We start from the raw sequence: 24000 nt of genomic DNA on the forward strand, positions 1-24000 counted from the left end.
ATGTGTGTGTGTATGTATGTATGTATCTATCTATCTATATCTGTATGTATGTATGTATGTATGTATGTATCTATCTATCTATCTATCTATCTATCCATCTGTGTGTACTTGTATATATTTATTGCTTGCTCTCTTTAACATTACAAGGTGCAGAACCCATATCAAAAAACCAAAAAAATGCTAGTTTATCAGGTTACACACTACTATAACAATTAATTAATAATTAATAATAATAATAACAGTAATAAACCTCTTTGCATTTGCGAAGATATTTAACAGTTCCCATTCATTCCTTTTTATCTTTCTCTCTATTAGTTAAGTCCTAACCGATGTACATATGATCTGTTTTATTAACTTGTATTTTATTCACCATTAAACAATTATAGGACATGAGGAAGAAGGTAAAAAATATGAGAATAATTTCCATTTTAAACCTAACAACAGCAGCCAAATCACTTTTTTTACCCTTATTTATTCACATATTTCAGATCGTACATGGTTGGATTATTACATCTGATCATGACATTAATCTTTTATTATATTTCACGACATGTATGTTTGTAATTTTTTCTATGCACCACTAACATTATTATATAGTGTAATCAATACATGCTTGGGAAGGAAGTGTATATGCGTAGAAATAATTAACGAATGTGTGTATGTGTGTCTGTGTGTATTCAGCTTTTATAAAATTAAACTTTCATCTTGTACTCTCTCTCTTAATTTTAATTTTCTTAAACTCATTATAGGTCAGTGCCAATATATTTAACCTTAATTGATTAAAAAAATTAAATACGTATGCGCGTAATTATGTATTGAGGAAGTGTTTGGCAATGAAAGTAAGCATGTGTATGGGATTCGAGGTCGACTTTGCCTTTCATCCTTTCGGGGTCGATAAATTAAGTACCAGTTACGCACTGGGGGTCGATGTAATCGACACTTAATCCCTTTGTCTGTCCTTGTTTGTCCCCTATGTGTTTAGCCCCTTGTGGGTAGTAAAGAAATAGGTATTTTATCTGTCGTTACGTTCTGAGTTCAAATTCCGTCGAGGTCGACTTTGTCTTTAATCCTGTCGGGGTCGATTAAATAAGTACCAGTTACGCACTGGGGGTCGATGTAATCGACTTAATCCCTTTTGTCTGTCCTTGTTTGTCCCCTCTGTGTTTAGCCCCTTGTGGGTAGTAAAGAAATAGGTATTGCGTCTGTCGCTACATTCTGAGTTCAAATTCCACCGAGGTCGACTTTGCCTTTCATCTTTTCGGGGTCGATAAATTAAGTACCAGTTACGCACTGGGGGTCGATGTAATCGACACTTAATCCCTTTGTCTGTCCTTGTTTGTCCCCCTCTGTGTTTAGCCCCTTGTGGGTAGTAAAGAAATAGGTATTGCGTCTGTCGTTACGTTCTGAGTTCAAATTCCGTCGAGGTCGACTTTGCCTTTCATCCTTTCAGGGTCGATAAATTAAGTACCAGTTACGCACTGGGGGTCGATGTAATCGACACTTAATCCCTTTGTCTGTCCTTGTTTGTCCCCCTCTGTGTTTAGCCCCTTGTGGGTAATACAGAAATAGGTATTGGTATGAAGAAATGCAACTTCATCGAAGGAGTGTGAAACAGAAATGAAAATTGGTGGAAACCGTAAAAATTATTTCCAACATGCTTCAAACATATCTAAAATTCGCTGATACAGAGCTTCTCAAATTGAATTATATTAAATAACTGACATTATCGGCAAGATCAGTCTCCAACCATCATCCACACCCACACATACACACAGATATTCAGTAAGAATGAAGTGATTAATTAATTTATCGATAAATAACATGGTTTTCCCGTAGAGTAGACCACACTTTAATGAATATAAAATCCATCTTCATAATTTCGTTCATCCTTTTTTTCTTCTCTTCTTCTCCATCTCTCTCTCTTTCATAACATACATGCACACTTATAGATCATTGACCCCTCTCGTTTTTAATGCCTTAATAGCCCTCCTTCCTTTCATTACTGTTTTAGTATTATATATATTTTCTATTCAGTGAGGTTATAATTAGTTAAAGCAAAAGTGCATGGAGAGGAGGAGATATTAACAGTCATGTCGCATTTAAATTTAAATATAAAAGCTATCTTATCTTTTGATGAGGCGCGTAATGAAAAGTCTATGTGTGTGTGTATATATATATATATATATATATAGCTATATATATATATATATATATACTTATATTGTAGTTATATAGAATTCATGCAGTTATGTATATATTTATGTATGTGTGTGTATATAGCTATATGTATACTTATATTGTAGTTATATAGAATTTATGCAATTATGCATATATATATATATGTGTGTACGTGTGTGTATATGTATGTACGTATGTATGTATGTATGTATGATGTATGTATGTATGATGTATGATGTATGTATGTATGTATGATGTATTTATGTATTATGTATGTACGTATGTATGTTTGGTTTGTAAGTAGATACCTTAAGCTCTATGACTAATCAAAGCTGTACAGCTAAAATATATAATATAATGTAATATAATATAATATAATATAATATAATATTTATACATCATGAGATGTTACATCCCTGTTGTAGCTGTTATTTCTTTTTTTTTCCTCGGCTGTTGAGCCTAAACAACATCCGACTGGTGATTGCTTGATTGCATCACCCTTTTCTTCCTATGTCTCCCGCCCGCATCACCATATAACCATGGTAGCCGAAACTAACACAACCTACACTACTAGTAACCTAACTAAGCCAAATTGTACATGTACTTTCTCTTTTATTCTATAGCAACAAAAAAAAAACGTGACTTCGCCAAGTTGAATGTCTTTTTATTTACTTTAATGGTTTTCATTATTGTTTAACCTCGAATCTGTGTCCAAAAAAAACGGGGCAGATCTAAGGCACTGTGATCTAAGGCACTACAGCCATCATCACCGGCTGTTTAGGGATATATTCCAAGATTATCTGGAATTTTTTCCATGTTTAAGACCGATCAGATGTGAGATTTGAACAAGATTTAAGCTGATATTTCTAGCAGTTCTTGCTACCACATAGAAGAAGCTCTCTCGCTGTCTCGTAAAAGTAGAAAGCGTTGCAATGCGAAAATTAAATGTACCGATCGGAAAAGGGCGGGTACTTGAAAAAAAAAGACCCCTCCATTTTTCCCCCTTATATTTCTCTATTTGATCAAATTACCCACCTTCGCTTTATAATAGATTTCCCCCCATGTACATATGGGTCGCAGTGAATAGCAAACGTAATTTATTTGAAAAAACCCATATCATGTATATATATTATGCGTGTGTGGAGGAGACCTCGAGTATAGTTTATCTCCCCGTTTATACACACGTGTAAAATACGCATGTATGTATAATATACGTATGACCGTTTTAATGTGTGGGTTGATAAAATACACACCCACACGTTTATGTGTGAGTGTGTAATTGATTGTACACGACTTGTGAGTCTGTGTAATAGTCTATACTTTAGGGGTTAATGTCTGTTAATCTACTTCAAGTGTAATCCTTGGTTGTAAAAATACATCGTTTCAAGAATCCTGATTTTTATGGCTGAAGAATTTTTGTAAAGAAATAAATGTACGTGTAACGTTATATATATGACTATATATATATATATATATGTACATACATACAAATATATATAATATATATATTATATATATATATATATTATATATATATATATAATATATATATTATATGTATAGGCATACCTACACAATTGTGCCCCGCCTCGCTTTCTTTCCCTCATAACATCCAGAAAGGTGGATTTTTATTGAAATTTGCTACAAATATGCTTTAGATGTTGTACATTTCGATTGCATGGGAATTTGTTATGAAAAAAAAGGACTTTTCCTAAAGGTTGAGAGACGAGTTTCGGAAATTTCACACTAGTTGGTTTTGTTACCAGATGTTACTGTTACATATAATATATATATATTCAAAATTTTTGCACTATTACTATTCCATGTTTTCAAATATTTTCTATCCCTTAAGGTGGTTATTTAAACCTCATATATCTATGTATACATATTTTAAAATAGAAACTTACCCTCTAACAGGTAATTTTTACATGTTAGAAATAGCAGCCAACACGGCCAAAACCACAATTTAACAGCAAATTGGTTGGTTGCCTGCTATTTCTAGCATGTAAAAATTACCTGTTAGAGGGTAATTTTCTATTTTAAAATATGAATGTGTTGTCTATTGACTATTTATACATGCTAGGCCACTGGTGGTGATATTTATAACGAATATTCGCCACCCTATAGATGTATCTCATATATATATATATATATAATATATATATATATACTAAGTAATTAAGGGTTTAGCAACGATTTGCCTCACCACACACCGAATTTAGAAATAGCAGTCAAAGAGTTTTGGCCATTCTTTCTACTAAAAAGGGATTTTTAAGTAGAAAGAATGGCCAAAACTCTTTGACTGCTATTTCTAAATTCGGTGTGTGGTGAGGCAAATCGTTGCTAAACCCTTAATTACTTAGTATTACTTAAACCTTCCTTGAATGGGGCTTTTACATGCCGAAATCTACTTGGTGAAATTAATGATTATTCCAAATTAATTAATTTCACCCTATATTATTATATATGTATATATATATATATATATATATATATTATATATATATATATATATATATATATATATATATATCTAGTGTGCGGCATTTATGTGTAATAATGCCCTCTATATAATATAAATATATTTATATATATATATATATGGAAACTGGTTGAAATGAAAACGCAATAGTCGTTGTGTTTGTTTAATTGCATTCCAATTTCCCAGCCGTGATTTCTCTGATCATACGAAAATGAAATTTAAAAAAGGAAAAATAATAATTAGGAAGTAATGCCGAACCTTGATAATAAATTTTTTTTTTTGGTACTATTACTAAATCTTCCCTCTGTTTTTTTCTTTTTTTTTTGTTTTAAATGTTATTTCCACGTTTTCAAATAAATTCAATTAGATGGAGGGGGAGGAAAAAAAAATCAACCGTTTTTATTACAAAAAAGTATTAAGTATCTATCTATCTATCTATCTATCTATCTATCCATGGCTTGTATTTTTTGCAGTCAATTAGCCGCGCTTTTACTTTCTCTCTTTCCCCAAAAAGTCCTTGATGGTTGGTTGTCGTGGTCGTGACGATGGTAGTATTTATATGTATGTAGTTGTGTGTGAGTGGTACTAGTAGTGTCAGTTAGTGTTTTTAGTTAAAATTTCTACTATAATATAATAATAATCGATCGGTAACGTTAATAGAATTTCGTTTCGGTTCGGTTGGTTAGCGACTGGCATCGCAGCCACACCCATTCTTCTCTCTGTTCCTTCGTCTCTCTCTGTTCTGGTCCTTTTTTTAAATTTTTTTTATATATATATATACTATCGGTTTTCATACCCCGAATAAATAAATAAATATCTACCCCAGATGTTGCCTGTGTGTAATTTATGCATGTAGGTGCCCGCGTGCGCGCGCGCGCGCGTGTGTATATATATATATATATATGTGCATATGTGAGTATATATAATGTACTTGTATGTATGTATGTGTGTGTGTGTGTGTATGTGCATATGTGAGTATATATAATGTACTTGTATGTATGTATGTATGTATGTGTGTGTTGTGTGTGTGTGTATATGTGCATATGTGAGTATATATAATGTACTTGTATGTATGTATGTATGTTTGTGTGCGTGTATATATATGCGCATATGTGAGTATATATAATGTACTTGTATGTATGTATGTGTGTGTATATGTGCATATGTGAGTATATATAATGTACTTGTATGTATGTATGTATTTGTGTGTATATATATATATGTGCATATGTGAGTATATATAATGTACTTGTATGTATGTATGTATGTATGTGTATATATATATATATATGTGTGCATATGTGAGTATATATAATGTACTTGTATGTATGTGTGTGTGTGTGTGTGTATGTGCATATGTGAGTATATATAATATACTTGTATGTATGTATTTGTGTGTATATATATATATATATGCATATGTAAGTATATATAATGTACTTGTATGTATGTGTGTGTATATATATATATGTGTGCATATGTAAGTATATATAATGTACTTGTATGTATGTGTGTGTATATATATATATATGTGCATATGTAAGTATATATAATGTACTTGTATGTATGTGTGTATATATATATATGTGCATATGTAAGTATATATAATGTACTTGTATGCATGTATGTGTGTGTATATATATATATATATATATGCATATGTGAGTATATATAACGTACTTGTACGTATGTGTGTATTTGTGGTGGATAGTAGCATTACTATCGTTTCCATAATACGAAAGGGGGTTGATAGTACTTTATTTTTCTATATTGTTTTCAGTTGCAGCTGTTTGAATATTTCTGCGTATGTCGATGGCCATGTATATACATCGACACACTACACATTACACACACGGCTCTAACAGTTTATAGTGTGTAGTGTACTATATATCTTTAATGTATGCTTGCATCTCCATGAACCTTCTAGATACTACCACCGATTAAATAAAATAGCTAAGGCCTTGTAAGCAATGAATTACAACAATTATATCTTGCTTTCTACAAAGCTATTTATATATATCCTCTCTACCATGTCGATGGTATGTGCGCGTATATATCTATCTATATATCTATATATATATATATATATAATATAGGCTATCATTGGACATTTTTCACTGAGTGAATGCGTAAATGCTTCCCGTTCGTTTTCACAATTTCTAAATGACATGCTAATTGAATGCATGCCTAGAACTAACTGTTGCTTGCTTCCTCGGGGGTGAATGAAAATGGGTCGGGGATTTTTATTTAAACAAGAGAGACAATGTGCGACAGCGTGGACCCAACCGTGTGCCCTTCCCTCTCCTCTCCTTGTCTCTGAACCACCAACCCTTGTACGTTTCCCCCCTGTTAATTAACGTCGACGATGTGTCGTCGGCCCCTGTTAGATAGAGGAGGTGGGTACAAGTGGAGAGAGAGAGAGAGAGGTTCCGAATAAATAGTATTGATGAACTTTAAGCCCCCTTTGTGGGTAATAAATAAAAGGAACACGTATTGATGAACTTCAAAGTCGACAGCTGGTGAAGTGAAGGGAATGTCCCCTTCATGCCAAGCTCTGTAATTAGCAACAATATGGCTGAAGGAAAACGCCACGGGAAAGCGTTTCAGCAATGCTAAATACAAATACGGTGGGTTTGCCTTGCGTATGTAACGGAGGTGAGTCGAAAAAACTTGGATCACCTGAGATAAATTAACGAAATAATTATCACCATTGTCCATAAATTTCGTGGACAAGGTTAATCTTATTTGAGTTAACTCCCTTGTTTTTATTTAGATTTAAAATATTTTTGAGCACTCTTTGAGGGAATTTCTGTCCATTAATTAATTACTTGCGTAATCTTAAGTCGTTCGAAGGTTTTCTACTCGTTGTTTTACATATGTGGTTGGATCTTTTCGGTTTGACCGGCAGTTTTTTAAAAATAATTTCCACGTAACTAAAAAATTTTAAACTTCGTATACTGGTAGAATGTGTTTTTTGAAACATCTTTTTCTCTTGGCTTTCTTGAGAAAATTCTATAGGTTTGTAAGATATTTGTTGTTTTTCTTTCTTCAATTTCTGCAATTTCAACCAATCAATGACGTCTATTGAGGTAAAAAACATTCTGTGCCGTATGAATATGTCCCTCGTTTAAAAAACAGATTGGGTTTATTTACATTTGTGAAGAAAAAAAAGATACCCTTCCCCCAACCCTAACCCTAACCAACCCTAACCCTAAAACAGATTGAAATGCAATAGATCGATACTAGGGTCATAATTATGGGTGACAATTTCATATGACTCTGCTAGAAAAAACTGCCGTTCAAACCGAAAAGATCCATGTGGAGACCTACGCATTTGTAAAATGTGTATCTTTTATCTCGTAATTGTTTCAGTTCATTTGCCTGCGGCCCTGCTGGGGCACTGCCTTGAAGGGTTTTAGTCGAACAAATCGATTCCAGGACTTATTTTTCTAAGCCCAGTACTTATTCTATTGGTCTGTTTCGCTAAGTTACGGGGAGGTAAACATCGGTTGTCAAGCGGTGGTAGGGGACAAACACACATTTACACGACAGGCTTCTTTCAGTTTCCGCCTACCATCTCCACTCACAAGGCTTTGGTTGGCCTGAGGCTATAGTAGAAAACACTCGCCCAAGTTGTCATGCAGTGGGACTGAACCCAGAACCATTTGGTTGGGAAGTAAGCTTCTTACCACACTGCTATGCCTGTACACACACACACACACACACACACACACACACAAACACACAAACACACTCACATAAAAATCTTGCTTCATCCATAGAAGAAATCAGTTATTGAAGCCGAGAGTGGGAGACCCTGCCAGATTTTAAATGCCTGACACTGTACGACAAGTGTCCTTGTGACTCCACTTGAAATTAAATCTCTCCTCTGTACACCTACGCATTATATGCATATATATATAACTATATAATATATACGTGTATGTATATATATATATATATAGTTATTTTTTGGCATGTGCTTATTTGGTACAAAAAGAAAGACCATCCCGAAATATAACAATGTTTCAATACTCAATTTCATATCAGGAATCTTTGGTGTGTGGTAAGTAGCTTGTTTACCAACCATATGGTTCTGGGTTCAGTCCTACTGCATGGCACTTTGGGCAAGTGTCTTCTACTATAGCCTTGGGCTGACCAAAGCCCTCTGAGTGGATTTGGTAGATGGAAACTGAAAGAAGCCCTTTATATATGTGTGTTTGTGTGTCTGTTTGTCCCTCCCCCACCATTGCTTGACAGCTGATGTTGGTGTGTTTACATCCCTGTAACTTAGCGGTTTGGCAATATAAGCCAATCGAATAAGTACTAGGCTTACAAAGATTAAGTCCTGGGGGTCGATTTGTTCAATTTAAAGTGGTGCTCCAGTATGGCCACAGTCAAATGACTGAAACAAATATAAGAATAAGCATGTACATTTATTTTGTAGCTAATTTTTGCTTAAAATATACATAGGCGCAGGAGTGGCTGTGTGGTAAGTAGCTTGCTTACCAACTACATGGTTCTGGGTTCAGTCCCACTGCATGGCATCTTGGGCAAGTGTCTTCTGCTATAGCCCCGGGCCGACCAATGCCTTGTGAGTAGATTTGGTAGACGGAAACTGAAAGAAGCCTGTCGTATATATGTATATATATATATATATATATGAGTGTGTGTTTATGTGTCTGTGTTTATGTGTTTGTCCCCCTAGCATTGCTTGACAACCGATGCTGGTGTGTTTACGTCCCCGTCACTTAGCGTTTCGGCAAAAGAGACCGATAGAATAAGTACTGGGCTTACAAAGAATAAGTCCCGGGGTCGATTTGCTCGACTAAAGGCGGTGCTCCAGCATGGCCGCAGTCAAATGATTGAAACAAGTAAAAGAGTAAAAGAGTATGTCATATGTCTTCTGTTTTTCTATATGCTTAAAGTCTCATCTCTGCTGGGGTCAAGGTAGGACAACCATCATCCTGATGATAACTGCAGCTGTCCTCTTGTCTCTAGACCAGTGCTTTTCAACCTTTTTGCTGGAGCGGAACCCCAAGGAAACATTCCACTGGTTCGAGGAACCCCTGTGCAATAATTTAATAGTTTTATGCACACATATCTGCACAGGAGAATTAAAAATTACTGTTGATTTTAGCATTTTTGTAACTTCTTGTGGAAGCCCTGGACTGTACTGGCGGAACCCTAAGGTTCCACGGAACCCCTGGTTGGAAACCACTGCTCTAGACAATCATACTGTCGTTTCCTGAATGGCATGTTAGTCTTGGATAATACTTGATTCTTGAGATTATCTTCTTCACTTTCTTCTTATTCAGATCTGGTCACACTTGCCATACTCTTTTTTACTCTTTTACTTGTTTCAGTCATTTGATTGCGGCCATACTGGAGCACCGCCTTTAGTCGAGCAAATCGACCCCGGGACTTATTCTTTGTAAGCCCAGTACTTATTCTATCGGTCTCTTTTGCTGAACCGTAAGTGACGGGGACGTAAACACACCAGCATCGATTGTCAAGCAATGCTAGGGGGACAAACACACACACACACACATATATATATACACATATACGACAGGCTTCTTTCAGTTTCCGTCTACCAAATCCACTCACAAGGCATTGGTTGGCCCGGGGCTATAGCAGAAGACACTTGCCCAAGATGCCACGCAGTGGGACTGAACCCGGAACCATGTGGTTGGTTAGCAAGCTACTTACCACACAGTCACTCCTGCGCCTATGAGAGAATTTACCTCGTATTTGCTCTGTCAGCTTTGGTATGGTTTCTATGGTTGGATGCTCCTCTTAAGCCGACCACTTTACAGAGTGCACTGAGGGCCACTGGCACTCGTGTGTTGCCAGGTAACTTGCAGGACAAGAACAAGAAAATGGAAAAGCTCTCTTGACTAAGGAGGTAGGAGTCGTATTTGAGAGGGTAGGGAGGAGATTTTATATCAGGGACAAGCAGAGGTGTCTCACTATGGAGAAGATACATAGCTACTCTATATTTATAAAATGAAGACGGCAAGCTGTTAGAATCGTTAGCAGGCCGGGTGAAATGCTTAACCGTATTTCGTCTGCTGTTACGTTCTGAGTTCAAATTCCGCCGAAGTCGACTTTGATTTTCATCCTTTCAGGGTCGATAAATAAAGTACCAGTTACGCACTGCGGGTCGATGTAATCGACATAATCCCTTTGCCTGTCCTTGTTTGTCCTCTCTATGTTTAGCCCCTTGTGGTCAATAAAGAAATAGGTATTTCGTCTGCCGTTACGTTCTAAGTTTAAATGTTGCCGTGGTCGACTTTGCCTTTCATCCTTTCTGGGTCGATAAATTAAGTACCAGTTACGCACTGGGGTCGATGTAATCGACTTAATCCCTTTGTCTGTGCTTGTTTGTCCTCTCTATGTTTAGCCCCTTGTGGGCAGTAAAGAAATATGTATTTATAAAATGGTGGGAGGGAGTATCTGGGAGAAAAGGTAAGACAGTAGCGATGGATTACCGGACCAGATAATCATTGCTTTCATTATTCTAGCATTGGGTCGTCACTATGTTCGATGTTCAAATTTCGCCAAGGTCGACTTCACCTTTCATTCCTTCAGGGTCGATTAAATAAGTACCTATTTCTTTAATACCCACAAAGGGCTAAACACAGAGGGGACAAACAAGGACAGACAAATGGACTAAGTTGATACATCGACCCCTTGCGCAACTGGTACTTAATTTATCGACCCCGAAAAGATGAAAGGCAAAGTCGACTTTGGCGGGATTTGAACTCAGAACGTAATGGTAGACGAAATACCGCTAAGCATTTCGCCCGGCGTGCTAACGTTTCTGCCAGCTCGCCGCCTTATTTTTTCAGGGTCGATTAAATAAGTACCAGTTACGCACTGGGGTTGATGTAATCAACTTAATCTCCTCCCCCCAAGCTGCCCTTGTGAAAATCTGAAGTCATTGTTTTAGTATTGACCTTCTGATGTTTGCACAGATGAAAGAAGATTGTGCAACCTGTCGTGACATGTCCTGAAGCTTGGCTGCATTTTTGTTGTTAACTGCGAGCATGCGACACCACTGTATTGATAGCAAGGCTGTTTTGTTTACAGTTTGTGGACATGTAAAAACAGGAAATGTACAAACTCACACAAACATGCATGCACACACACACACACATATACATTTTCTCTCTCTTTCTCTCTCCCTATATATATAGTCGCAGGGGTGGCTGTGTGGTAAGTAGCCTGCTTACGAACCACATGGTTCTCATCATCATTGTTCGACCGTGGTCAAGACAATGGGATTTACTATGCTACGCCAGACTTCATGGTCCATCATAGCACTACGGAGGTCCTGTTGCTGGATGCCTGTATCCCTGGAGATTACATCAGGGTAGGAGAGTGTGCACCCTCTGGTATTGTGAGTAGATGGCTTCCAGAGAAGAAGAGTAGAAATTACCTCGTTTTCAGCTCTATAACAATGTCCAGTCAACTGGACTCTCCTACCTTTCACATGGTTCTGGGTTCAGTCCCACTGTGTGGAACCTTGGGCAAGTGTCGTCTACTATAGCTTTGGGCCGACCAAAGCCTTGTGAGTGGATTTGGTAGACGGAAACTGAAAGAAGCCCGTCGTATATATATATATGCATGTGTGTGTATATGTTTGTGTGTCTGTGTTTGTCCCCCCAACATCGCTTGACAACCGATGCTGGTGTGTTTACATCCCCGTAAATTAGCGGTTCAGCAAAAGAGACCGATAGAATAAGTACTAGGCTTACAAAGAGTAAGTCCTGGGGGTCGATTTGCTCGACTAAAGGCAGTGCCCCAGCATGGCCACAGTCAAGTGACTGAAACAAGTAAAAGAAAAAGAGACCAAGCTGTTTCTTCCGGAAGCACACGTGCTTATTTCATTACGACAATCAACGTGTAAACCATTAGTTGCTGTTGTGCGTTAATCAAAATACTTATTAAAACTGAAAAATTATGGAAATCTTATTTGCAGAGTTATTTGTATAACAAAACAGGAAGATAAAAAATGTTTGGTATTATTTATTCTCCATTACATGTGTTCCATTTGCTAATAGGAATTACAAAGACTTACATGTTAGATAGACATGTAAAGAATTTCCTATGACATGCTTCTTAAGTTTCTTTCTACCAGTTTCACTAACACGGTATTAGTCAACCTGTGGCTATAGTAAAGAATGTTAACTGACACTGTTCATGAGGCAGGATTGAACTCCTAACCATGTGGTTGCAAAGCGAGCTTTTTAACCACACAGCCATGCCTTGCCCCCTGCATGGTGGTGGTATAGCAGTTGATTTTCACTCAGATCAAGGAAACTAAATTTCCATTGAATTTTTCAGATTGTTGATATCTTTCAGCAGCAACTCTTGAAGGTCGTGTTACCATTTTTTTTAGGGATGGCAGTAGTCTTTGAAGTAAGAATATACAGAAGCAGAATAGATGCTGCAGGGCATCCTACCCAGCACTCTATCAGTTTTGCTAATCCACTGCCCTGGAGTGGTATTTTATTTTACTGCCCCCAAAGGTATGAAAGGCAAAGTTGGCTTTAGCTGGACTTGAACTGAGATTACAGAGAGTATGAACAAATAATGCAACGCATTCTATTTAACACTATAATGATCCTGGCTGTGTGTGTGCACATGCATTTATATGTGTGTGTGTGTATGTTTATATATACAGACATACCTCAGCTTAAGTCGTTTTGATTTAAGTCATTCTCAATTATATACTCTTTTACTCTTTTACTTGTTTCAGTCATTTGACTGCGGCCATGCTGGAGCATTGCCTTTAATCGAGCAACTCGACCCCGGGACTTATTCTTTTGTAAGCCCAGTACTTATTCTATCGGTCTCTTTTGCCGAACTGCTAAGTTACGGGGGACATAAACAAACCAGCATCGGTTGTCAAGCAATGCTAGGGGGACAAACACAGACACACATACGCATATGTATATACATATATACGATGGGCTTCTTTCAGTTTCCGCCTACCAATCCACTCACAAGGCTTTGGTCGGCCCGAGGCTATAGTAGAAGAGACACTTGACCAAGGTGCCACGCAGTAGGACTGAACTTGGAACCATGTGGTTGGTAAACAAGCTACTTACCACACAGCCACTCCTGCGCCTATGTTGGTTTCCAAAAATAATATATGGAAAAATAAAAATCAAGTTAAGTCATTTTACTCGACTTTACGTCTGTCTGCTACAAATATTCGATTCGTAAAATCACTAGAAAACCATTAAAAGCATATAAAATCATTTTACTGTACAATAAATAAGAATAAACACATATAAAATCATATTAAAATGCTTACAGTAAATGTTAAGATACATACTATAGTGTAGTAGTGTAGCTTTGTGAACCAAATCACTGTTTCAGTCTTTTGACTGCGGCCATGCTGGAGCACCGCCTTTAGTCGAGCAAATCGACCCCGGGACTTATTCTTTTTGTAAGCCCAGTACTTATTCTATCGGTCTCCTTTGCCAAACCGCTAAGTGACGGGGACGTAAACACACCAGCATCGGTTGTCAAGCAATGCTAGGGGGAACAAACACAGACACACAAACATACACACACGCATACATATATATATATACATACATATATACGACAGGCTTCTTTCAGTTTCTGTCTACCAAATCCACTCACAAGGCTTTGGTTGGCCCGGGGCTATAGCAGAAGACACTTGCCCAAGATGCCACTCAGTGGGACTGAACCCAGAACCATGTGGCTGGTTAGCAAGCTACTTACCACACAGCCACTCCTGCGCCTATTGGTAAATTTAGAATAATTTATTTTTTTCTTACTATTGTGAAATGATAATAATTACTGGATTTGTTTTTGAAGCTTAAAAAAGGCTTTTATTTTACCATGTCTTATTGCAAACTGCATTCATAACTAACGCATCCACAATGTATGGTAAACGCCACCAAATTGTATTCGTAAATTTAGATTACTTTCCTTTTTTATTGTGCTGCATTAAAAAAAAAAAAAAATTATTTGTTTGTAAGCTTAAAATAGGTTTTTATTGACCATGTATTATTGAAAATGCATTCATAAATAAAGTACAGAACTGGGAATGGTTTTTATCAGTTTAGCCTAGAGACAAGTTAATTTGACTTAAGTCGTGTCTCCTGGAACCAATTATCAACGTAGGGTGAGGTATACCCGTATATATATATATATATATATATATTTCAAAATGTGACCTCGTGTGTACCGTTGGCGATTTTTTTTCCTCTGTCTTCCCTTCTCCTATGTTTCCGACGAAGAGCTCCGCTTGAAACGTTAAACCCTCCTTCTTTCCTTAGCGTTCAATAATACTATATTTGTTCCACGTCCTTGCGTTGTTGTGTTTTTTTGTGTTTTCTTGTTTGGATTAACTATTATATATATATATATATATATATATATATATATATATATATGTATATATATATATATGTATATATATTTATTGCGGAGACCCCTTCAGTCATGACTATGGGATTGCACCTAGGAAGTTACCCTCCCAGGCACAAGTCTCCCCTTTCCACGCCATCAGTGTTATCCAAGGGAAAGGCAAAGGGGCCGATACACCTTGGCACCTGTGACGTTGCAATTCATTTCTACAGCTCTAGTGAATTGGAGCAACGTGAAATAAAGTGTCTTGCAATAATATGGTGGTTGTTGAGTGGCCTCTGTGGAGCCCGGATTTGAATCTGATAGAAACCCATGCCATAATGAAAGATGGACTGAGCCAATCATGTCAAGCCCATTACTTATTTCAGTCTGATACCAATTTTGTTGAGCTGCTAATTTACAGGGCTTAAAGGGACAGCTTATATATATACTCTACTCTTTACTCTTTTACTTGTTTCAGTCATTTGACTGCGGCCATGCTGGAGCACCGCCTTTAATCGAGCAACTTGACCCCGGGACTTATTCTTTTGTAAGCCCAGTACTTATTCTATCGGTCTCTTTTGCCAACCTGCCAAGTGACGGGGATATAAACACACCAGCATTGGTTGTCAAGCGATGTTGGGGGGACAAACACGGACACACAAACATACACACGCATATATATATATATATATATATATACATACATACATATATTCAACGGGCTTCTTTCAGTTTCCGTCTACCAAATCCACTCACAAGGCTTTGGTCGGCCCGCAGCTATAGTAGAAGACACTTGCCCAAGGTGCCACACAGTGGGACTGAACCTGGAACCATGTGGTTGGTAAACAAGCTACTTACCACACAGCATAACACCAGATTTTAGATTGGTGCAAAAATTAACACTTGCACAACAATGTTTTGCGAGGTAGTGATCAGCCTAAGGCTCATGAAGCCTTGCCTGGAACCTCTCCTGGGCCTCAGTAAATTGCAGTTATAGAACTGGTAGTATTTTACCCAAGAGCCATAATATCTTAGTTCTCTGCCTCACAAATAACATAAAACTCTCCCATATTGTAATAATGACACCTACAATTTTCTCTGCATCTCTTCTCTCTATATATAAACGGCAGTTTGTGTGTCTGTGTGGCTGTCGGGTTGTACCCTCACCCTGATCACAGCTTTCAACCGATTCTGATGAAACTTGACACACACATAGCCCAATGTCATAATTCAAAACTAATGCAGCGAAAATTTTGAAAAGTTCCCCCAGTTCTGAAAAAAAAATCGATAAATTCGACATTGGGTCGAGAATCTAAGCTTTTTATATGCAACACATTTTCTGTCGGGAGACAGCTAGGAACATCGTATACATAGAAGTATTCGAGTGAAGAGAAGACATTGCAACCTACACATGCGCCTTCGTTCCCTGGAGGGAAAGAACTAGATTGGGATTAGTCGTTGCCTACTAGGGGCTCTTACATACTCGGGCAACGCCGGGCTATGCTGCTAGTAACATTATAAAATTAACAATGTTCAGTCCAAAAAATATTCATTCGACATCTCGCAAAAGACACTTGAACTTTTATCAGACTCTCCTCCCCATCTGAATTTTTTCTCGAAGCTCACCGGAAATCAGATCAAACAGAAATATATAAATAGAACTGGCTCAAAATTCTTTCAATGCAACAAGACAAAGACGTGAAAATGTAAAGCTAAAGGCCAAAATTTATATAATTTCCAGGGACAAAAAGATTCTGATAAGATTGGGAGCAAAGGTTACAAATCATTCATATTAACAAATCCCACTTAAAAAAGGATACCCTTAGAAATTGAGAATGAAATACAACACTCCCATGAAATGAAGGGAAAGCTGAACGGGAAACCAGGTCTGTAGAAAGCATAAAGGCAGCCTAAACTTTGGTACTAATTTGCAAAACAAATCAGCTTTAGTGCTTCTTTGCTGGGTCGTATCTTCCAAGGAAACGGCTGGCTGGCTATGGTCCCTCAAAGGATAGGGGAACTACCAAATAATCATCATCATCATCAACATTTAGCATCTGTTTTCCATGCTGGCATGGGCTGGATGGCTTGACAGGAATTGGTATGGCCAGGGTTGCACTAGATTCCTTAATCTGTTTTGGCTTGGAATCGAAATTGAACCAATCCTATGACTGGCACCCGGCAGATGCCAGGACCCCTGGACTGGAGATACGTAAAAAGCACTATCCGAACGTGGCTGATGCCAGCGCCGCCTCGACTGGCTTTCGTGCCGGTGGCACGTAAAATGCACCAATCCGACCGTGGCCGATGCCAGCCTCACCTGGCATCTGTGCAGGTGGCACGTAAAAAGCACCCACTACACTCATGGAGTGGTTGGCGTCAGGAAGGGCATCCAGCTGTAGAAACATTGCCAGATAAGACCGGAGCCTGGTGCAGCCTTCAGGCTTCCCAGACCCCAGTTGAACCGTCCAACCCATGCTAGCATGGAGAACGGACGTTAAACGATGATGATGATGTACAGCTAGATGCCTTTCCTAATGCCAACCACTCTACAAAGCATACTGGGTGCTTTTTTTAAATAGCACCATTGCCAGTGCTTTTTAAGTGGCACCACAGCACCAGTGCTTTTTTTTTACATGACACTAGCACCCCACCCACACCGATGCTTTTTATGTGGCACCTTGGTTTTAGGATTTCAGTTCTGTTGTGGTGGGCAGCAACACACCATTTATCTCAGTCCTCTGTCATTCAAAATTATTTTCACTGTCTTCTTCATCATCATCATCGTTTAGCATCCGCTTTCCATGCTAGCATGGGTTGGACGGTTCAACTGGGGTCTGGGAAGCCAGAAAGCTGCACCAGGCCCAGTCTGATCTGGCAATGTTTCTACAGCTGGATGCCCTTCCTAAAGCCAACCACTCCGTGAGTATAGTGGGTGCTTTTTACGTGCCACCAGCATAGGTGCCAGACGGGGCTGGCAAACGGCCACGATCGGATGGTGCTTTTTACATGCCACTGGCACGGAGACCAGACGAGGCTGGCAACGGCCACGATTGGATGGTCCTTTTTACGTGCCACCGGCACAGAGACCAGACGAGGCTGGCAAACGGCCACGATCGGATGGTGCTTTTTATGTGCCACCGGCACGGAGGCCAGATGAGGCTGGCAACGGCCACGATCGGATTGTGCTTTTTACATGCCACTGGCACGGAGACCAGACGAGGCTGGCAAACGGCCACGATCGGATGGTGCTTTTTACATGCCACTGGCACGGAGACCAGACGAGGCTGGCAAATGGCCACGATCGGATGGTGCTTTTTATGTGCCACTGGCACGGAGACCAGACGAGGTTGGCAATGTTCACGATTGGATGGTGCTTTTTACGTGCCACCGGCACGGAGGCCAGTCAGGGCGGCGCTGGCTACGGCCACGTTCGGATGATTCTCTTACGTGCCACCGGCACTGGTATCACAGCTACAAATTCCATTGATGTTGATTGATTACAATTTTGATTCAATGGTAATAAAAATACAAATAAACCAGATGGGAGTTTTTTTACAACTTTCCACTGGGAAGTGGCAGCCTTTGATTGAAAGGAGAAAGATCAGTGTAGATAAAATGAGCCCAAGCTTGGCAAACCCTATTGGTTTTCAAATTCTCAACAGTTCTGTTAAAAATATGCAAAATGTCTCTTGCAAGACCAGTCGAGATTCTTGCAAGTGACTAGCTTCTCAAGAAGCTGAGAGAATGCTAAATCCTGTTTATAATAAACAAAGTGGAACAGCTGATAAGAATTACAATCCCATCTCTTTCTGACTTCGCATACCAGTAAAATTCTGGAACAAATTAGCACAGATAAAGTAGTTACAGTCTCAGAAGAAATCGGCTTCCTAAGCGACACTGAGTGCAGTTTCCATCTTGGTAGACATTCTCACGCATAGCTTCTACATCATTACGATGAAAGATTGAAGCAGCTACTATTTCAGACGTTGACGTGGTATATCTTGACTCCTTCAACATGTTTCATTGTGATTCCATGTCACAGCGTCATAAGCTCTGTAATGTCATCATCATCATCATCATCATCATCATCATCATCATCATCATCATCGTTTAACATCCATTTTCCATGCTAGCATGGGTTGGACGGTTCAACTGGGGTCTGGGAAGCCAGAAGGCTGCGCCAGGCCCAGTCTGATCTGGCAATGTTTCTACAGCTGGATGCCCTTCCTAACGCCAACCACTCCGAGAGTGTAGTGGGTGCTTTTTATGTGCCACCTGCACAGGTGCCAGGTGAGGCTGGCAAACAGCCACGATCGGATAGTGCTTTTTACGTGCCACCGGCACGGGGGCCAGACGAGGCTGGCAATGGCCACAATCAGATGGTGCTTTTTACGTGCCACCGGCACGGAGGCCAGTCGGGGCGGTGCTGGCAACGGCCACGTTCCGATGGTTCTCTTACGTGCCACCGGCACTGGTATCTCAGCTACAATTTCCATTGATGTTGAATGATTTCGATTTTGATTTCCACTTGCCTCAACAGGTCTTCACAAGTAGGGTTTGTGTCACAAGAAGGAAAGGTATGCATAAGTGGGCTGGCTATGTCCCAGGTAGAGGCCACGGGTTATAATCTCACTTGTCTTGCCGGGTCTTCCCACGCACAGCATACTTCCAAAGGTCTCAGTTTCTGGTCTCTGGTCATCCTAGTTTGAAAACTAGAAGTACCTTAAAGAAAAATGTTGAGATCATTATTGTTCTTTAATAATTCTCTGAGGTATGTCTTCATTTACGTTATTTACATTCGACGGATATTTGTCCTCGTCTTGTTTGTTGTTAACTCAACATTTCATCTGATATACCCTCCAGCCTTCTGGCATATGGTTTAGTGGTTAGGGCAGTGGTTTTCAACCAGGGTTCCGCCAGTACAGCCCAGGGGTTCCGCAAGAAGTTACAAAACTGCTAAAATCGGCAGTTAATTTTTAATTCTCCTGTGCAGATATGTGTGCATAAGACTATTAAATTATTGCGCAGGGGTTCCCCGAGCCAGTGGAATGTTTCCTTGGGGTTCCGCTCCAGCAAAAAGTTCAAAAAGCACTGGGTTAGGGTATTGGACTCTTGATCATAAGATTGTGGTTTCGATTCCTGGACAAAGCGACACATTGTATTCTTTAGCAAAACACTTCATTTCACGTTGCTACAGTCCACTCACCTGGCAAAAATGAGTAATCCTGTGACTGACCGGCGCCCTGTCCAGGTGTGGAATATATATGCCATGAAACCGGGAAACTGGCCCTTGTAAGCTTGTATGACTCCCAGAAGGTAACATATTTTTTTTCAGTGTAGAACTATTTGTCCTTCTTCCTGTTCACCTTGGTCTTGGTTGAGGTTCTCAGAAAGGAATCGGTATGATACGTATCTCAGTGTACTTGGGCTTAATTAGCAGCATAGGCGCAGGAGTGGCTGTGTGGTAAGTAGCTTGCTTACCAACCACATGGTTTCGGGTTCAGTCCCACTGCGTGGCATCTTGGGCAAGTGTCTTCTGCTATAGCCTCGGGCCGACCAAAGCCTTGTGAGTGGATTTGGTAGACGGAAACTGAAAGAAGCCCGTCGTATATATGTATATATATATATATATATATATAATATATATATATATATATATATATATATATATATATGCGTGTGTGTGTTTGTATGTCTGTGTTTGTCCCCCTAGCATTGCTTGACAACCGATGCTGGTGTGTTTACGTCCCCGTTACTTAGCGGTTCGGCAAAAGAGACCGATAGAATAAGTACTGGGCTTACAAAAGAATAAGTCCTGGGGGGTTGATTTCTTCGACTAAAGGCGGTGCTCCAGCATGGCCGCAGTCAAATGACTGAAAACAAGTAAAAGAGTAAAGAGTATATGCTTCAGCTGACCAAATTATTCTTTTGCTTCTCGCCAGATGTAAATCGTCCTGCTCTTATCACATTTGACTTGTACCTGTTGCCCTGTTGTGCACCACATCTGACTGTGGACACCACTACATTGAGCTGCTTGCCACTGGCCCTCATTCACTTGCAGGGATCGTCTCTAATGATATGCTGGACTTTACTGGATGACCTCAGCCTTTATGGATGACATCTGACCACTGAAACTCTTTCTTTCTCTTGACATATGGTGGTGACATGTCTCCAATAGAAGCTTTCAATTTTTGTCTTGATTTTAAATGCAAAGGACCTGGCTATGTTAAAGTCAATGTGGTTGACATTTAGGGCCATGAACATGGAGTGTTTTCCTGTGTTTTATTGAATTTTGCTATGTTTCCATGTCGATGCTTTTGATAAATATGAAAGGTAAATGAGAAATTTAAGATTTGGCTTGTTCCATATAAGAGTATTCTTTTATTCTTTTACTTGTTTCAGTCATTTGACTGTGGCCATGCTGGAGCACCGACTTTAGTTGATGCAAATCGACCCCAGGACTTATTCTTTGTACGCCTAGTATTATTCTATCGGTATCTTTTGCCGAACTGCTAAGTTACGCAGACGTTAACACCAGCATCGGTTGTCAAGCAATGGTGAGGGGACAAACACAAACACACACACATATATATAAATAGGTGAATGAATTATCCTATGGATTCCTTTGGAATGAAAACACGTTGTCTTCGAAACATATGTCGAGAGTAGAGGAATTTTATTAACATCTTTGTTCGACTCCATTCTTTCATTTATTTATATATATATATATATATATATGTATATATATATATATATATATATATATATATATATATATATATATATATATATATATACACATATATATACATATATACGACGGGCTTCTTTCAGTTTCCCTCTACCAAATCCACTCACATGGCTTTGGTCGGCCCGAGGCTATAGTAGAAGACACTTGCCCAAGGTGCCACGCAGTGGGACTGAACCCAGAACTATGTGGTTGGAAAGCAAGCTACTTACCACACAGCCACTCCTGCGCCTATGTTAGTTTCATTTCAATTTATGTTCTGTTGAAATAGCTTTGGCAAATATCTGGTGCACATATATATGTGTTTGTGTGTTTGTGTGTATCCCTAACCCTAACCCTCATCACACCCTGCTATTCCTTCACCCTCACCAAACTGATATTCCCTGTGTTCACCTCAATCCCCATCTCTGTTTATCATACTCTTTTCATGCTCTTACAAACTTACCTACACACTCACTCTTTCTGCCTCATTCTCTCCTTTTGCCTTGGTGCGTTTTACGTCCATTTTTCCATTCTAGCATGGGTTAGATGAATATGTCATTGAGGCATTGTTTTATAGCCTGATGCTCACCCTGATGTTAACTACTACCTGGTTTTTAAGTAAGGAATCTCTTATTCCACTATGCTTCAAAGGCATGAGTTGAGTAGCAGATATAAACACACACACACAGATACAGAAGAAAGGGCTGAGAATCATCATCATCGTTTAACGTCCGCTTTCCATGCTAGCATGGGTTGGACGGTTCAATTGGGGTCTGGGAAGCCAGGAGGCTGCACCAGGCCCAGTCTGATCTGGCGGTGTTTCTACAGCTGGATGCCCTTCCTAACGCCAACCACTCCGAGAGTGTAGTGGGTGCTTTTTATGTGCCACCTGCACAGGTGCCAGACGAGGCTGGCAAATGGCCACGATTGGATGGTGCTTTTTACGTGCCACTGGCACGGAGGCCAGTTGGGGTGGCGCTGGCAACGGCCATGTTCGGACGGTTCTCTTACGTAGCACCGGCACTGGTATCTCAGCTACTATTTCCATTGATGTTGAAAGATTTTGATTTTGATTTTGATTTTCACTTGCCTCAACAGGTCTTCACAAGTAGGGTTTGTGTCACAAAATGGAAGAGATAAATTGGTACAAGGCACTAGACCAGCTATCTTGGACTCCTTGAGCCATGGCAGCTCAGGTAGGGGACTGACTAGGGTTATTGGGGGTTGAGTTTAATGAATGCAATGGAGAGGTGTGTGAAGGTTGTGGTTAGGAGGCAGGTCATGCGAGGGAGGGATAAAGCAATAGGGAGATGAGGTGTACATTTATAAGCTGAACTGGACTCAATCTCATCACTGTTTTTATCAGGTTTGCAGTAATGTTAAAGGGCCGTTTGGCTCACCTTATAATTTTAACTTACTGTATCTAGCCTCTTTTATCAGACTCTTGTGATGTAAGCTCCTGTAACATTCAAGCCTACCTTTAAGTTGGGTCAATGACCTGGTACCAGTTGTTTGCTTGTTTATACCTTTATACCTTTATACACGTACCTGCATGCCAAGCTTCATTAGATGGCAATAACATCCTTGCTTTTTTTTTTTAGTTGCAGTTGATTAGGCAGCAAGTCAGTCTCTTTGTACCTATTATCTTATGCCATTTGATATATTACCTGAATTTCATATATTTATATATATATAAATATATGAATATATATATTATATATATATATAATATATATATATACACAATACATATATATATATATATATATATACAATATATATAGATATATACATATATTATACACATATATATATATATATATATATATATATATATATATATATATATATGATTGTGTGTGTGTGGTGTGTGTATGTATGTATGTAATAGGTGCAGGAGTGGCTGTGGGGTAAGTAGCTTGCTTACCAACCACATGGTTCCAGGTTCAGTCCCGCTGCGTGGCACCTTGTGCAAGTGTCTTCTACTATAGCCTCGGGCCGACCAAAGCCTTGTGAGTGGATTTGGTAGACGGAAACTGAAAGAAGCCCGTCGTATATATGTATATATATGTGTATGTGTTTGTGCGTGTCTGTGTTTGTCCCCCACCCAACATCGCTTGACAACCGATGCTGGTGTGTTTACGTCCCTGTAACTTAGCGGTTTGGCAAAAGAATCTGATAGAATAAGTACTAGGCTTACAATGAATAA

The 24000-nt window shown here is 39.1% G+C and overlaps 1 protein-coding gene across 2 annotated transcripts in view; it reads left to right on the plus strand.

Annotated features, from left to right (window-relative positions):
- Positions 1–24000, plus strand: part of LOC115222125 (long-chain-fatty-acid--CoA ligase 4) — a 136866-nt gene that overhangs the window by 624 nt on the left and 112242 nt on the right. The gene's annotated exons all lie outside the window — the stretch shown is intronic.

This window comes from Octopus sinensis, linkage group LG19 (genome assembly GCF_006345805.1).
Source record: "Octopus sinensis linkage group LG19, ASM634580v1, whole genome shotgun sequence".
Lineage (NCBI taxonomy): Eukaryota > Metazoa > Mollusca > Cephalopoda > Octopoda > Octopodidae > Octopus > Octopus sinensis.